The following is a 12,021-nucleotide window of genomic DNA, read 5'->3' as shown; positions in this document are numbered from 1 at the left end:
TCACTGTTGTTACATCAAGCCAAATGGATGTGAGCTATTAGAAATTCTGAATGTTACAAATTAAATTCACTAGAATAGAATTCCTCCTAATTTTCCAATTACATTCTACAGATATTGAGTGTTTGTTCTATACAAGCTGGGGACTTTGGAGAGTTCAAAGTAAGAGATAGCTATTGCTGTTAATAAGCTTATAACAAAGCTCAAAGGTATGAGTCCCGGAGATTTACAGAAGGGAAAGAGTATACCTGGCTGGCAGGTCTTGGAAGGCTGAGAGAAGGTGACACATGAGATGCATAGTCAGTGACAAATGGGATCCAACAGGCATACATGGTCAGGTGGTGAGTGCTGTCTCAGTGAAGGGGCATGGGCAAAGGCTCAGAGTTGGAAAAGCATTAGGCACGGTTGGGCACCAAGGTGGAATATAGGTTAAGGCCGTATCTAAGAGAGCTACAGCAATATCTAAGAGAGCTTTGAATGCCAGACTGTGTTAGTCCAAGTCCTCTAAGAATCAGACACTAAGATGGGATTAAAAGCACGAGAAGAAATAGGGAGGGAGTCAGGAAAGGCTAGGAAAGCCTCAGACCATGATGTAAGACTAACCCAGAGCAAAGACACAACAGGGTGGAAGGTCTAGCTTGTCCTTCAGACTAAGGAAGTTTTTACAAGGTTGTCAAAGAGTACTCGAGCCAGAGTTGACCATAGAGGAGTCCTGTGCCTCCCAGGAATGGCCTTCCTTAGCATTCTTGCAATGCTTAGTTACTGGCTAGGAGCAGCTGGTGGGAAGGGAGGCCTCTGTGCAAACATGGATTTCAGATCACAGCAGCTGGGGCCCCTGGTCAATTACACTCCCTGTAGTTGGAGGTTAACAAGGCATGTGATCATGGCCATCATATGAGTTTTTTTTTGTGTGTGTTTTTTGTTTTGTTTTGTTTTAGCAATTGTATATATAATCATGGACCAGTACTTTAGGAAGCATAGAAATACATCTCTTGCCTAATCTATCATCTGTCAGTCCTAGAAATAATAGCACATAGTGCTTACTGTGTGCTAGAAAAAAAACTCCATGAGGTAGGCACTAATATTCTCATTTAAAATATGAGGGAGCTGAGGCATAGAGAGAGATGAAATAAAAGACAAGCAGCTAAATAAGTGGTTGAGCTGGGATTGGAATCCAGGCTCTCTGGATCCAGGGTCTGTGTTCTTAACCACTATATTAACCACTATGTTAACTACTCTTAATAAAATTATGGGGTAATAGAGGGGATGGAAGAGAAGAATTAATCTGGAAAAAGAATTTAGGAACTGAAATGTGCCTTTGGTTTAAATTGTGAATTTGGGTTTTATTTTTTATTACTCATAACCAATTGGCCTAGGATTAGCCTATCAGTGGTCGGCAAACTCATTAGTCAACAGAGCCAAATATTAATAGTACTTCTTCAAAATAGACTCGCCCAGGCCGAAAACCGACTTCTGCACATGGGCCAGGAAGTTTCAATTGCACTGTACGCATGCCCACACTTGGTATTTTGTGGAAGAGCCACACTCAAGGGGGCAAGGGACCGCATGTGGCTCGCGAGCCGCAGTTTGCTGACCACGGGCCTAGGCAGTTGCTTTTTTGTCTTCTTTCTGATTACCTTTAAGGACTTTTATCATGAAGTATCTATCCCAATCGATAGGGGAATGAAAAGAGATAAATCAGAAGTCAGTCATCATTGGTACCATCCCCATAGTCTTTGGGCAAAAGTTATGATGGAGATGATGTTCACTTTTTACTAGAGTGGGAATTATCTGTGGATTTAAATTATTCATGGTAAATATTTACCCCTATGTTTTTTTCTAATAGTTTTATTGTTTTAACTCTTATATTTAAATTGTTGATTCATTTTGAGTTAATTTTTGTATATGGAGTGAGGTAGGGGTATTGTAGCTCCATTCTTTTGCATTTGGTTTACTCAGTTGTCCCAACACCATTTGTTACAGAGAAAATTGAATGGTCTTGGCATCCTTGTCAAAAGTCAATTGGCCATATATGTTTGTGTTTATTTCTAGACTCCCAATTCTATTTCATTGGTCTATATGTCTATCTTTATGTCAGTGTGACACTGTTTTGATCAATACAGCTTTTTGATAAGTTTTGAAATTAGAAAATGTGAGTACTCCAACTTTGTTTTTCTTTTTAAAATAATGTTTGACTATTTGGGGTCCCTTGCAGTTGTATATGAATTTGAGGATTGGCATAAATTTGGCAATGGATTCTTATATTTGACATAAAAAGCATAAGTAACAAAAGAAAAATAGATAAATTGAACTTCATAAAAATTAAAAGCATTTGTGCACCGAAGGCATTATCAAGAATGTGAAAGGGCAACATACAGAATGGGAGAAAGTATTTGCAAATCATATATATGAAAGGGTTTAATATCCAGGATATATAAAGAATTCTTACAACTCAACAACAAAAAGACAAACAACCCAATATTTAAAATGGGCAAAGAACATGACCAGACATTTCTCCAAAGAAGATATACAAATGGCCAATAAACACATGAAAAGATGTTCAAAATTATTGGTCATTAAGAAAATGCAAATTGCCCAGCCAGTGTGGGTCAGTGGTTGAGCATCGACCCATGAATCAGGAGGTCATGATTTGATTCCCTATCCGGATTGTGGGCTCGGTCCCCAGTGTGGGTCATGCAGAAGGCAGCCGATCAATGATTCTCTCTCATCATTGATGTTTCTATCTCTCTCTCCCTCTCCCATCCTCTCTGAAATCAATAAAAACATATTTTTTAAAACAAGAAAATGCAAATCAAAACTACAGTGGGATACCACTTCACACTCACTAGCATTGCTTTAATAAAAACAATAAAATGAAAAGTGTTGGCAAGGATAGGGAGAAATGAGAACCTTTGCTGAAACCGGTTTGGCTCTGTGGATAGAGCGTCGGCCTGCGGACTGAAAGGTCCCAGGTTCGATTCCGGTCAAGGGCATGTACCTGGGTTGCGGGCACATCCCCAGTGGGAGATGTGCAGGAGGCAGCTGATCGATGTTTCTCTCTCATCGATGTTTCTAACTCTCTATCTCTCTCCTTTCCTCTCTGTAAAAAATCAATAAAATATTTTTTTTTTTTTAAAAAAAGAACCTTTATACATGGCTGGTGGGAATGTACAATGATGCAGCTACTATGAAAACCATTTTGGCAGTTCCTCAAAAAGTTAAACGTAAACTTACTATATGATGCGGCATTTCCATGCCTACAGATTTACCCAAGAGAAATGAAAACAAAGGTCCACACAGAAACTGGTATATGAATGTTTATAGCAGCATTATTCATAGAAGCCAAAAGGTGGAAACAACCCAAGTGCCCATCAATGGATGAATGGATAAACAAATTGTGATATATAACCCAATGGGGTATTGTTCGACAATAAACAAGAACAAAGTACGGGTACATGCTGCAATTTAGATGAACCTCAAAAACATTCTTAAGTGAAAGAAGTTAGAGACAAAAAGTCACATTTTATATTATCTTTTTTAATATGGTAAATTCAGAATAGGCAGGTACACAGAGGCAGAAGGCGAGCTGGGGGGAGAGGGAATGTAGAGTATGATTACTAAATGTGTATGGGGTGTTTTTCTGGGATGATGAAATGTTTCAAACTAGGGAGAGGTGGCTGTTTAACCACATTGGGAGTACATTAAATGTCACTAAGTCGTATACTTCATAATGATTAACTGCAAGTTTATGAATTTCACTTTACTTTTAAAAAAGGTTAAGAAAATCAAGCCAGGCCCTGGCTGGGTAGCTCAGTTGGTTCGAGCATCATCCTGATAAGCCAAGGTTGTGGGTTCAATCCCCGGTTAGGACACATACAAGAATCAACCAATGAAGGCATAAATAATAAGCGAAACGACATCAATGTCTGTCTCTCTTCTTTCTCTCTCAAATCAAGAAATTAAAAAAAAGAAAATGCAACCAGGAAAAAAATGATCAATGGTTTCCTGTCTCCCCATAATATGAATGAATGAATTGAATTAAGAACCCTAAATCATGACATGCGCTACAATTGCAAACTAACATAAGACTAGTCTACCATGTATCATAAAATTAATAAGACTAGAATGGACCTGGTATAATATCTACGGTGTCTTCTAGAATTAATAAGGCTAGAAAGAAGGTTACGGTAAGAATACAAATCTTTATTGTGATATAATCTTCCCTAAAACAGATGCAAATGAATAAACACGAAGGTTTATATGGTTATGTAAGAAATCATCTGTCATTTTTAAATGGGTATGTGAGTTATAAATGTGTGTGTGCATGTGTGCATATGAATGGTGTTGGGGGTAACAGAGTCAAAGAAAGTACAAAATGAGGAGAATTAGTAAACTAACCAGGATTCTCATAATCCCTTTGGCATGATCTCAAAATACCAATGCAATAATGAAGCACATTGGAAGCCAGTGCTTGCTGTGGGCTTTCAGAGCGTTTTCTAAGCAATAGCCCAGGAAACATCTCTAAGGGCTCTGAGTACCAATTATGACATCTGAAGTGTGTGTAATCAGTAGATTCCTGGAGAGAAACTGGCATCTGTAAAGGAGGGGCTAAGCATGCCTTTGCTGGATAGAAGGTTCTCTTTCTTTAGGAACAATTTCACATGGAACTATTTGGATATTTTTGACAAATTTGTGCAAATTGTATTACTTCAGCCCATTAGCTACAAAGGGGGATGTGATGGCAGAATTTTACTTTTATTATTTGTAGTTAATAATGATAGCTAGCATTTATTGATGATTATTCTATGCTCAGCACTATTCTAAGTATTATACCTATAACAATCTCATTATTCCTCTTAATAATCCTATAAGGAAATAGAAACACATGGACAAAATAGTTTGTCCAACACCCACAGTCAGGAAGAGCCAGAGCTGGACTCATACCCAAGCAGTCCAGGTCCAAAGTCCACATTCCAACCATCCTGGTGGGGGATAGTGGGGCCTCACATCCACCCCATGCTGTGCAGGCCAAGCCACGCCCCAGGCCTACCTTTTTCTAATTTGCATATATGCTAGTGGTGGCCCTACATCAATGCAATGGGAACTGTTTTTTGTTTGTTTGTTTTTTCATTAATCTCCAGTGGGCACAAACTGTGTTTAGAAATTAAATTCTTGCATTAAGGAGAAAAATTGCCAGCACTTACTTCTATATTTGATGGTTCTTCCTTATCTGTAACATGTTTTTCAAAGGAGAGCTTATCCTTATTTTTGTGCCCATAACCTTACTAGTCATTTATTATTATTAACACCTCCAAAGTCAATTGTCTCTTATTATTAAAACACGTCTACTGTTGAGGAGAAAAATAAAGCTATGAATAAAATCTGACTTCAGTAACTTTTCACATGCCCTCCTAGGAACCAAGAAATTGATACCTGCTTGTGTGGAAACTCTGCAGTCCCTGTCTGAAAAGCTTCACCTCTTGCTTACTAAGGTCAGTCTGTTCCTGTTATTCTGTCTGTGTTGGCGCCCTCTGGTGGTTCAATTATGTGAACTTTAATTTTAAATGCTTTTCACAAAAGTGTTTTGAAGCCTTGATTTTGCCTATTCAAAGTGAGTGACAGATTTCCCCTGGTTATATGCCATGATACCGAGGAAAGGATTACTGTCCAGGTGGCAGTGGTGATTTTGTAAACAGACATCAGCTTGAATGCTATTGATGGGCAAAGGGCTTTTCAAAATTTTGGTTTGAGGTATAACATTATATAGTAAAGTGTGCAAATGAAAAGATTATAGATATACTAAAGGCCCGGTGCATGGATTCATGCACATTGAAAGGAAATTAATTAGAAGGTGGCCAGCGGGGCGGGAGTGGGCGAGATGGGCCGGACACGCCCTGAGCCAACCTCCTACGGTCCCTCCCTGGCCAGCCGCACCTGGGCTCGAAGGGCATCTGCAGAGTGAGCAGGGTCCCTCTGGCAGGTGGGGTCCCTCGGCCTGGCCTGCGGAGATCGGGCTCCCTCCTCTCTGGTTCCAGGGTGCGTCACCCAAGAAATGCTGCTGCCAAGTCACCGCAGCTCAGCAGCTCCTGCATTGAGCGTCTGCCCCCTGGTAGTCAGTGCACATCATACCTAGCGGCCAGTTGGACAGTTGGACGGTTGCTTAGCCTTTTATGTATATAGATATATGATGTATATCCAACACCCAGATCAAAAACATTTCCACACATAGGTAAGGCTTTTAAATATTGGTTTGCTTATTAGCATTCAGATCTATTTTGCAGTAGAGAAAACCACCTATAGTCACAGAATCACCACCATTGTCCACCCCAAAGTACCTGTGGGGAGTGGTTCATTAAGTGGCAACTGAGATGAAAATATGTTGTGTACAGAGGCTGACTCTAAGGTGGCACAAAGATAAGAACTGTCCTCCACTCCAAAGTGAAAAGGACTCAACTTTGTGCCTTTGCTTGGCTGCAATCTCTTTGCTCTCTCTTGAACAGTTTTCCAATTCTATTCCTTCTCTTCTGTTCAAAACACTTTGAGTGCTGTGTGTCCAGGATATGAGCAGAGGGGAGGAAGTGGTGTTCCCTGCCCTCCAAGAATTCAGAGACAAGTTGAGTTGAAAGCAGAAAGAGGAGGCGAGTAATTCCAAACCAGTGTGTTAAGTGTGACAGTAATAACAGCTGGCATTTATAGAGTATGTTGTCCTAGTATTTCTGTCAGGACATTCCCTTCATCTTCTCATTTAACCCTCGTCGCTATTACCTTATTTTACTGGTGAGAAAGTGAAGACGCAGAGGGACTGGTGATTTGCCCCGAGGACAAAATAGCTGATTAGCGTGGTGGCCAGGATTTGGCTGCACCACCCACATATGTATCAGTGTCTCAAGCATTGGAGGCACATGCAGGGCATGGAGGAGAGCAGGGAGATCTTTGACTATCTTGTCTGTTGAGCAGCCCAACAAGGAGCCATTATCAGCACTCCAGAAAAATATGCCAGAAGGCCTCTTTTTTTTTTTTCTGATGCAGCTCTAGTTCAGCCCCCGACTTGCTATCTTACAGACTCGAGCAAAAACTGGCCACATCATTGAAATATAGCAAAAATTACTTCAGGTTAACACTTGACTATTCATTGCTATGGCACAAATGTCTCCAAATCACAGGTAATCAACAGAATCAGGTGTCAAACGATGCTTTAAAAATTTCTCTTTAAACTGATGATGTGAGTGCTGCTCATCTATCAGTGATTTCTTTTTTCACTGTTGAAAGCACAGTGGAAGGCATCACTGTAACCTTGGGGAGCTCCAAATAGTTCAAAACTGATCAGTGTAGTGGAGTGAGATTTTGAAATCCCACCTGAGGTGGTGTTTGCACCTTCCTCTTGTCAGATTCTCTAAAGCAGGCAAAGACTGGGGACCAGGACAGCAGAGCCTTCTCTCAAAATCGCCAGTAGAATCTCTTCCCCTCAAACATAGACAAATTGTGTCATTGTCACTATGATGTCATCATACTTAGGCTCCTCAGAGGACAAGGACCAAGTCTGACTTCAGTTTTATTTACTGCGTGCCAGGTGCTGATGGGAATGGGAAAATTATAACAGGGTACAGTAGTAGTTAGGATGGTGTTAATGTGGGACGTGATTCCCGACCCCTTCAAGCCAACTTGTATGACGCCAAGGTGTACTGTAAAAATGAGGTTTGTGCAGTTGTTTGAAGAGAAAATAAGGCAGGAGCATTGAGTAGTCCCAACAGCAGTCAGACCTGCCCACCTCAAAAGACCCAACCACATTGTGAGCAGTGATTTGTTTTCATCAGTTTAATGTTTAAGCTTTGTTGGGGTTGCAGTTTTACTACCGAGTTTTAATTTTGTTATGGTTTTATAGCTGTAAAGAATTATCAGCATAAAAACATATTTATTTTTATACCTCATCTTAAAGCAAAATGATTAAAGACATCAACATAATGGGTTGATAACCCAGAAAAGGTTTTCCTCCTTGAGTTAAAAGGGGTCAGTATTTATTAGTCACTAGTTTGAGAAGTGCTGTGCTATGTATCCCTTGGGCCTACAGAGGGAGACAAACACAGGCCTGGCTTTTCAGAAGCTTAAATCAGTAGCATTCATCCATTCCAGTGTACAAAACCGAAGAAGTTAGACACCAACATTTTTGAAGTGATGACATACATTTATTGCTGAGTTTTTTCTCTACTCTTGTTACTCCCTAAAAGTTGCTACTTAGCAAATAGTTATGTTCTGCATCTCCTATTGGAATCTCCCTGACATCCTCATAAATTTGTTTTTAATGTGCATACAGTAAAGTTCATCCTTTGTAGTGTATAGTTATATGGAGTTTGACAAATGCGTAGAGTCATATATACACTGCCCCAGTAATTTATTTGAGTAAGTTTTAGTGGTTTGGGCATTTTGGGGAAATGGTTCATTCTATCTAAGTTGGTGAATTTATGAACATAGAGGTGTTTGTAGTATTTCCTTATTGTGCTTTAATGCGTATGTGATCAGTCATGAGGTACTATCTTTCATTCCAAATATTGGTAAATTGTGTCTTTCTCTTCTTGGTCAGCCTGACCAGAGGCTTATCAATGTTATGACTTAGTAAAAAAAAAATCATCTTTTGGGTTAATTAATTTAATGTACTTTTTTTGTTTTTCATTTCATTGATTTCAGTTCTATATTATTTCCCTTCATCTGCTCACTTTATACTTAATTCACTGCTCTTTAATTTCTTGAGGTGAAGGAATAGATCACTGAATTTAGGTCTTTCTATAGATCTTTTCTCATATAAGCATCTAATGCTATAAATTTCCATCCAAAGATGCTTTGGCTGCATTCTACAAATTTTTGATACGTTGTATTTTTATTTTCATTTAGTTCCAAATATTTTTGCATTTCTCTGACGGCTTACTCTTTGACCCATGGATTATTTAGATATGTATTACTTAATTCCCAAATATTTGGGATTTACCAGATAGATATCTTTCCGTTGTTAATTTCTGGTATAATTCCATGTGATTTGAGAATATACTCTGTATATTTTCTATTCTTTTAAGTTGTTAAGGGTTTTATGTCTGAGAATACTCCCTGTGCACCCAAGAAGAATGTGTGTTTTGCTGCGGTTGGGTTCAGTGCTCTATGTACGTCACATGGACAAGTTGGTTGATGGTGTTGCTCTGGTCATCTACATCCTTACTGACTTTTCTGCCTACTCATTCTATCATTTTCTGAGAGAGGAGTGTTGAAGTCTTCATCTAAAGTTGTAGGTTTGTCTATTTCTCCTGCAAGATCTACCAGTATTTGTCTTGTGTATTTTGAAGTTATCGTTGGGAGCATACACATTTAAGATGGTTATATTTTCTTGGAGAATTGACTGCTTTTTCATAATATAATATCCTCTTTATCTCAGATAATATTTGCTATTATGAAGTCTACTTTGTCTAAAATTAATGTAAATTCTTTGTTAGTGTTTACACAATATATCTTCCTTCATCCTTTTATTTTTAACCTAAGTAGGCCTTTATATTTAAAATGGGTTTCTCACACACAAAAAAATGGGTTTCTCATAGATTGCATATTCTTGGATGTTGGTTGGTTGTTTTTGTTGTTATTGTTGTTGTTCTGATCATATCTGTCTTTTAACCAGTGTGTTTAGACCATTCATATTAAAGATGAATGTGATGGGATTAAAATCTATCATCTTACTGTTTTTTATTTATTTCATTTGTTATTTATTTATTTTTACCTCTTTTTATGCCTTGTCTAGGTTTAATTCAATATTTAAAAACTTTTTAAATGATTGCCCTAGGGTTTACCATATACATTAAAAAAATAAAATCTGAGCCTATTTTCAAATATATTATACTATTATACACATACTATTATACATGTACTATATACTATTATATATGCTGTAAACACACAATCCATTGTTAATATTGTTGCTTTAAACAGTCGGTTATTTTTAGAGCAATTAAAACAAGACAAAAATAATTTTATAAGACCTTCATTTATTTTATTTCTGACATGCTTCATTTCTTGGTGCAGATCCAGTTTTCTGGCATATATCATATTCTACCTTTAAGAATTTCCTTTAATATTTCTTATAAGGTAGGTTATCTGTTTGTAGGTAGGTCCCTACATTTTTGTTTGTTTGAGAAAGTCTTACTGTTTTTATACATTAGAAGGACATTTTTCTGGATGTAGAATTCACGATTGATGTTTCTCCCCTTTCAGCACATTGAAGATATCATTCTTTTTAAAGTTTCTCACAAGTAATCTGCTGTAATTGTTCCTTTGTAGGTAATGTGTTTTCACTGCTGGCTTCCTTTAAGATGTTGTCTTTGTCATTGTTATGTCTTGGTGCTTTACTTTTTGTTTTGTCTTGTTTTATTTGCTTTGTTTTGTTTTGTTTTTAATTCTTCGTGGTGTTCTTTGAGCTTCTTGGGTGTTAACTACTAATTTAGAAAATTTTCAGCCATTATTTCTTGAATATTTTTTTGGTCTATTCTTTTTTCTCCTTCTGAGATTCTAAATTACACATAAGTTAGACTGTTTGATATTGTGCCACACTTTGTTCTATTTTTTTCCTCACTCTTTTTTCTCCTTGTTTTTTAGTTTGGGTAAATATTATTGACCTATATTCAACTTTATTGCTTGCTTCTTTGACTACATCAAGTTTACTGATGAGCCTGTCAAAGATATTCTTCATAGCTGTTACTAAGTTTTTTATTTCTAGCATTATCATTTGATTCTCTTACTGTTTCTATTTCTGTACTGAAGTTATCTGAGTTTGCATATTGTTTACTTTTCCATTTGGTCCTTTAACATATTAATCATAGTAATTTTAAATTCCCTGGCTGAGAAACCCAACATATGTCCAAGTCTAGTTTTGAGGATTGCTTTGTCTTTCCAGACTATTTTTCTTCTTGCCTTTTGTATGCCATGTGGTTTTTTCTGTTGAAAGAAGAGCATATTGTATAGGAAAATAGATACTAAGTAAATATTTTTTATGCCAAGATATGAGCATGCCTTTCCTTCTGCCAGGCCTTTAATGTGACAGTTTATGTTAATCTAGTCAGAAATTGGACTGGAAGTTTATTGTTGCTATGGTTACCTTCAGTGCTCCAGAGGCTTCATATTCCTCTAGTGACACTTTGATTTCATTTCCCCTCATGGTTTTGGGTCTTCACTTGGGCTAACCTCGTGACAGAGTCTGAATCTTGTTCTCTCAGCAACATTCCACTGCAACTCTTGTTAGCATGGTGGTAGGAGATAGGTGAGGGTTGGCCTCTTATGGTCTCAGGAAGCCTCAGTCTTAGAGACACTGGAAACCTGAGTCTGAAGTGTTCCCACCCCTCTCCAGCATAGGGCTGGACCTAGCCAGTATTCTTGTTCCTCCCCCAGTGGGAGAACTTACCCTTCCCCCATTCTTCTGGCCTAGCTGCGGTCAGTTTCCACCAGTGCCCTTAGAGGACAGTTTTGGTTTCCTTCCCTCTGCAGATTAAGGCTTTGTTGGGTGGGGGACGTAAAGGAGATGTCTCAGGGTGAGGTGGACAGTGGCTGCTGTTCTTCCCCCATTACCACCTTACAGGTCATTTTCTTGGGATTCTTCCTGGTCTTCCCTGTGAGTACCTGGAATTCTCAGAGGGAAAACCTGCAAGGGGGTGTGACCCCTCCTATGTTTGAAGCCCCTGGGACTTGATGTTTTCGTGCTATCCCACAGTTGGCCTTTAACAATTCTTTAAAGATGTTTAGTTTAATCTTCTTATTAGCTTTTATGGGATTCAGCCACATCTGTCCCAGGTAAGCAAATGCTTGAATCTTGTTTCTCCCTGCAGGCCTTTGTCTCTCTCTTGGTTTTAAGGTAGTTGTTTGTCTGCAATACAGGGTGGGGCAAAAGTGGGTTTACAATTGTGAGTACACAAAACATAGAATTTATTCTTGTATTGATATTTATTAGAACTTAGAAGGTTTGCAGAGATGGAAGGGCATAAGGGTTTATAAGAAGCAAAG

At 38.3% G+C, this 12,021-nt stretch overlaps 1 long non-coding RNA gene across 2 annotated transcripts in view; it reads left to right on the top strand.

The window, feature by feature from the left end:
* The window catches only part of LOC118658868, a 110,445-nt gene that overhangs the window by 23,682 nt on the left and 74,742 nt on the right, over positions 1 to 12,021 (top strand). For both annotated transcript variants that reach the window (XR_004968387.1, XR_004968388.1), the window contains exon 3: positions 5,413 to 5,489. This is a non-coding gene — a long non-coding RNA (uncharacterized LOC118658868). The remainder of the gene's footprint in view (positions 1 to 5,412; positions 5,490 to 12,021) is intronic.

Source organism: Myotis myotis, unplaced genomic scaffold (assembly GCF_014108235.1).
Source record: "Myotis myotis isolate mMyoMyo1 unplaced genomic scaffold, mMyoMyo1.p scaffold_m19_p_6, whole genome shotgun sequence".
Classification (NCBI taxonomy): domain Eukaryota; kingdom Metazoa; phylum Chordata; class Mammalia; order Chiroptera; family Vespertilionidae; genus Myotis; species Myotis myotis.
This window is presented reverse-complemented; position numbering and strand designations above follow the sequence as displayed.